The sequence below is a fragment of the Ambystoma mexicanum genome, assembly GCF_040938575.1.
Source record: "Ambystoma mexicanum isolate Mex_15411 chromosome 12 unlocalized genomic scaffold, UKY_AmexF1_1 Mex_chr12_unloc.1, whole genome shotgun sequence".
In the NCBI taxonomy this organism is placed as follows: Eukaryota; Metazoa; Chordata; class Amphibia; order Caudata; family Ambystomatidae; genus Ambystoma; species Ambystoma mexicanum.
The window spans coordinates 5075035-5080840 of record NW_027182322.1 but is presented as its reverse complement, the minus strand read 5'-3'; the positions used below and the strand labels follow the sequence as shown (position 1 = coordinate 5080840).

The 5806-nt window shown below is 46.0% G+C and overlaps 1 non-coding gene across 1 annotated transcript; it reads right to left on the bottom strand.

The window, feature by feature from the left end:
- Positions 1-5734: 5734 nt before the first annotated feature.
- On the bottom strand, positions 5735-5806 carry TRNAH-GUG (transfer RNA histidin (anticodon GUG)). The gene has a single exon. It is a non-coding gene; the product is annotated as a tRNA-His (tRNA).

The following is a 5806-nucleotide window of genomic DNA, read 5'->3' as shown; positions in this document are numbered from 1 at the left end:
TGGACTAAGAAATTCCTGTCATTTAGTTGGAAATGATTTTCCCATTATCCCCAAAAACTCCTCACTGTGTCTAAGAACGCTCTTTTTCACAGGACAATACAGATCAGATTGACTTGAAAGGTCCTTTCACGCGACTACAGAATGCCTCTCATTCCACTAAAAGATACGCCAGTGCCTACAATAGCCTAGGACTAGACTATGAGTCCCAATGTAGAAAGACCACAAGTCCACAGATATGCCTGTTTATTTAAACATCTGTATTATCATCAGCGTGTGACTGTAAAGGCGGGACCTCGCGCTCTCTGTAACGCGCTCCATTGGCAACATCAGTTAAATGTCGTTGGTTCAATCCCTCGCGGATGTTGTTTTTATTCCCATTTGTAACTGGGAAATACTGTCGCTGCAATACATATGTCTTAATCAAGCTAGTGGTTATTGACGTAAATGGCAGTGTTATAATGTTTCATGTAATGCAAATGTCACCACATAATGCACTCTTAATTAGATTTGGTTGAAATACATTACAGTCACCCGATGAAAAAGTGTGCAAAGAGCATTAAAGAAACAAAAGGTTCATAACAGTAACAGGACATATCGAATTGTTTCAGTCCTCTACAGAGATTGCCAATGTATTAATGGAAATTCTAAAATATCTGCCCAACTGCTGTGACATTGCCTCACCGCAATGCCGCGAACCGAGGTTGCTGCGGCCACAACGCAGAGTACTAACCACTATACAATCACGGCGAGCTACTTGGGCTGCTACAATGTGACGTTCCACCTCTATCATAAGCTGTACTCCATCTGTGATGTCATGGCTCATGTTTGAATTAAAGGTTGGTTGTGATGTTATCCATGAGAATAAGTGGACACCTGATCCCCAGTCACTTATTTAAGATCTCAATAATCAAGTCAGAATCCAAATGAAAGTCATCAAAGTGGAGCCAATTAGAAATAATATAGTTACACAAACCTGGCAATGGTGCGGCAGCCAGGGCCGATAATGGCCCGCCAGCCTGAGAGCAGGAAAGTGTGAGAGCAGTGATGGTCTTGTGAGAGTTTACAGCTGTTATTGACCCTGTCCCCTTCCATTGCAGAGTTTTCTCCCTATAAGAAGTGCAGAGGCTCCCTCCGGGGTGCTAATAGTACATTTATTTTTTTGCGCAGGAGAAGTGCTCTTCACCAATTGCACGTGCCAAATCACCCGAAGGCCACCACCAAAAAATTCAGGCATTCATGTTCATGCGTCCTCCATGTTATGTCCTTATAAAGGGATGCATGTTCATGATGACTCCATGTCACACCTGCATACAAGGGTGCATGTTCATGCCGCCTCGTTCTCTTGGCTTCATACAGGGATTTTATCTCCTCCCTGTCTCACCCTCATGCAGGGATGCATGACCAATGCTCCTTCCCTTCTCGCCCGCATACATGGATGCACGTTCATGTCTCCTCCTTCTCTCGGCTTCATACGGGGATCATATCTCCTCCCTGTCTCACCCTCATGCAGGGATGCATGACCAATGCTCCTTCCTGTCTCGCCCGCATACATGGATGCACGTTCACGCCTCCTCCTTCTCTCGGCTTCATACGGGGATCATATCTCCTCCCTGTCTCACCCTCATGCAGGGATGCATGACCAATGCTCCTTCCGTTCTCGCCTGCATACATGGATGCACGTTCACGCCTCCTCCTTCTCTCGGCTTCATACGGGGATCATATCTCCTCCCTGTCTCACCCTCATGCAGGGATGCATGACCAATGCTCCTTCCTGTCTCGCCCGCATACATGGATGCATGTTCACGCCTCCTCCTTCTCTCGGCTTCATACGGGGATCATATCTCCTCCCTGTCTCACCCTCATGCAGGGATGCATGACCAATGCTTCTTCCCTTCTCGCCTGCATACATGGATGCACGTTCACGCCTCCTCCTTCTCTCGGCTTCATACGGGGATCATATCTCCTCAATGTCTCACCCTCACTTCCAACATGTGTAACTTCTTGTTCTCTTTGACGTCTGGGGCATGGGTGGCTACTGCACAGCTCTAGATGTCGCCCACCTGCAAGGTGCTATGGAAAGCACTTTTCCACATTGGACGTGCTATATTAACCCCCTCTCCCCAAATACAATAAAAATAAAGAAATATATGTGCTTCCATAATGTCTACCTTCTAATGTTTCATATGTGTAAGCACATTGTCCTCCTCCTGACCACATTCTAAAACTATGTGCAAATTGTTCCTTCCATAAACTGTCACTTCCTTGGCCCTTTATTTATAATGACTGTTATACTCTCTCTCTTTCCGCCACAGTATAAAAAAGCCTAGCACACCTCATGATTGGACTAAGAAATTCCTGTCATTTAGTTGGAAATGATTTTCCCATTATCCCCAAAAACTCCTCACTGTGTCTAAGAACGCTTTTTTTCACAGGACAATACAGATCAGATTGACTTGAAAGGTCCTTTCACGCGACTACAGAATGCCTCTCATTCCACTAAAAGATACGCCAGTGCCTACAATAGCCTAGGACTAGACTATGAGTCCCAATGTAGAAAGACCAAAAGTCCACAGATATGCCTGTTTATTTAAACATCTGTATTATCATCAGCGTGTGACTGTAAAGGCGGGACCTCGCGCTCTCTGTAACGCGCTCCATTGGCAACATCAGTTAAATGTCGTTGGTTCAATCCCTCGCGGATGTTGTTTTTATTCCCATTTGTAACTGGGAAATACTGTCGCTGCAATACATATGTCTTAATCAAGCTAGTGGTTATTGACGTAAATGGCAGTGTTATAATGTTTCATGTAATGCAAATGTCACCACATAATGCGCTCTTAATTAGATTTGGTTGAAATACATTACAGTCACCCGATGAAAAAGTGTGCAAAGAGCATTAAAGAAACAAAAGGTTCATAACAGTAACAGGACATATCGAATTGTTTCAGTCCTCCACAGAGATTGCCAATGTATTAATGGAAATTCTAAAATATCTGCCCAACTGCCGTGACATTGCCTCACCGGAATACCGTGACTTGGATTCGAACCGAGGTTGCTGCGGCCACAACGCAGAGTACTAACCACTATACGATCACGGCGAGCTACTTGGGCTACTACGATGTGACGTTCCACCTCTGTCATAAGCTGTACTCCATCTGTGATGTCATGACTCATGTTTGAATTAAAGGTTGGTTGTGATGTTATCCATGAGAATAAGTGGACACCTGATCCCCAGTCACTTATTTAAGATCTCAATAATCAAGTCAGAATCCAAATGAAAGTCATCAAAGTGGAGCCAATTAGAAATAATATAGTTACACAAACCTGGCAATGGTGTGGCAGCCAGGGCCGATAATGGCCCGCCAGCCTGAGAGCAGGAAAGTGTGAGAGCAGTGATGGTCTTGTGAGAGTTTACAGCTGTTATTGACCCTGTCCCCTTCCATTGCAGAGTTTTCTCCCTATAGGATGTACAGAGGCTCCCTCAGGGGTGCTAATAGTACATTTATTTTTTTGCGCAGGAGAAGTGCTCTACACCAATTGCACATGCCAAATCACCCGAAGGCCACCACCATAAAATTCAGGCATTCATGTGCATGCGTCCTCCATGTTATGTCCTTATAAAGGGATGCATGTTCATGATGACTACATGTCACACCTGCATACAAGGATGCATGTTCATGCCGCCTCGTTCTCTTGGCTTCATACAGGGAATTTATCTCCTCCCTGTCTCACCCTCATGCAGGGATGCATGACCAATGCTCCTTCCCTTCTCGCCCGCATACATGGATGCACGTTCATGTCTCCTCGTTCTCTCGGCTTCATACGGGGATTTTATCTCCTCCCTGTCTCACCCTCAGGAAGGGATGCATGACCAATGCTCCTTCCCGTCTCGCCTGCATACATGGATGCACGTTCACGCCTCCTCCTTCTCTCGGCTTCATACGGGGATCATATCTCCTCCCTGTCTCACCCTCATGCAGGGATGCATGACCAATGCTCCTTCCTGTCTCGCCCGCATACATGGATGCACGTTCACGCCTCCTCCTTCTCTCGGCTTCATACAGGGATCATATCTCCTCCCTGTCTCACCCTCATGCAGGGATGCATGACCAATGCTCCTTCCCTTCTCGCCCGCATACATGGATGCACGTTCACGCCTCCTCCTTCTCTCGGCTTCATACGGGGATCATATCTCCTCCCTGTCCCACCCTCATGCAGGGATGCATGACCAATGCTCCTTCCTGTCTCGCCCGCATACATGGATGCACGTTCACGCCTCCTCCTTCTCTCGGCTTCATACGGGGATCATATCTCCTCCCTGTCTCACCCTTATGCAGGGATGCATGACCAATGCTCCTTCCCTTCTCGCCTGCATACATGGATGCACGTTCACGCCTCCTCCTTCTCTCGGCTTCATACGGGGATCATATCTCCTCCCTGTCTCACCCTCATGCAGGGATGCATGACCAATGCTCCTTCCTGTCTCGCCCGCATACATGGATGCACGTTCACGCCTCCTCCTTCTCTCGGCTTCATACGGGGATCATATCTCCTCCCTGTCTCACCCTCATGCAGGGATGCATGACCAATGCTCCTTCCCTTCTCGCCTGCATACATGGATGCACGTTCACGCCTCCTCCTTCTCTCGGCTTCATACGGGGATCATATCTCCTCAATGTCTCACCCTCACTTCCAACATGTGTAACTTCTTGTTCTCTTTGACGTCTGGGGCATGGGTGGCTACTGCACAGCTCTAGATGTCGCCCACCTGCAAGGTGCTATGGAAAGCACTTTTCCACATTGGACGTGCTATATTAACCCCCTCTCCCCAAATACAATAAAAATAAAGAAATATATGTGCTTCCATAATGTCTACCTTCTAATGTTTCATATGTGTAAGCACATTGTCCTCCTCCTGACCACATTCTAAAACTATGTGCAAATTGTTCCTTCCATAAACTGTCACTTCCTTGGCCCTTTATTTATAATGACTGTTATACTGTCTCTCTTTCCGCCACAGTATAAAAAAGCCTAGCACACCTCATGATTGGACTAAGAAATTCCTGTCATTTAGTTGGAAATGATTTTCCCATTATCCCCAAAAACTCCTCACTGTGTCTAAGAACGCTTTTTTTCACAGGACAATACAGATCAGATTGACTTGAAAGGTCCTTTCACGCGACTACAGAATGCCTCTCATTCCACTAAAAGATACGCCAGTGCCTACAATAGCCTAGGACTAGACTATGAGTCCCAATGTAGAAAGACCACAAGTCCACAGATATGCCTGTTTATTTAAACATCTGTATTATCATCAGCGTGTGACTGTAAAGACGGGACCTCGCGCTCTCTGTAACGCGCTCCATTGGCAACATCAGTTAAATGTCGTTGGTTCAATCCCTCGCGGATGTTGTTTTTATTCCCATTTGTAACTGGGAAATACTGTCGCTGCAATACATATGTCTTAATCAAGCTAGTGGTTATTGACGTAAATGGCAGTGTTATAATGTTTCATGTACTGCAAATGTCACCACATAATGCGCTCTTAATTAGATTTGGTTGAAATACATTACAGTCACCCGATGAAAAAGTGTGCAAAGAGCATTAAAGAAACAAAAGGTTCATAACAGTAACAGGACATATCGAATTGTTTCAGTCCTCCACAGAGATTGCCAATGTATTAATGGAAATTCTAAAATATCTGCCCAACTGCAGTGACATTGCCTCACCACAATGCCGTGACTCGGAATCGAACCGAGGTTGCTGCGGCCACAACGCAGAGTACTAACCACTATACGATCACGGC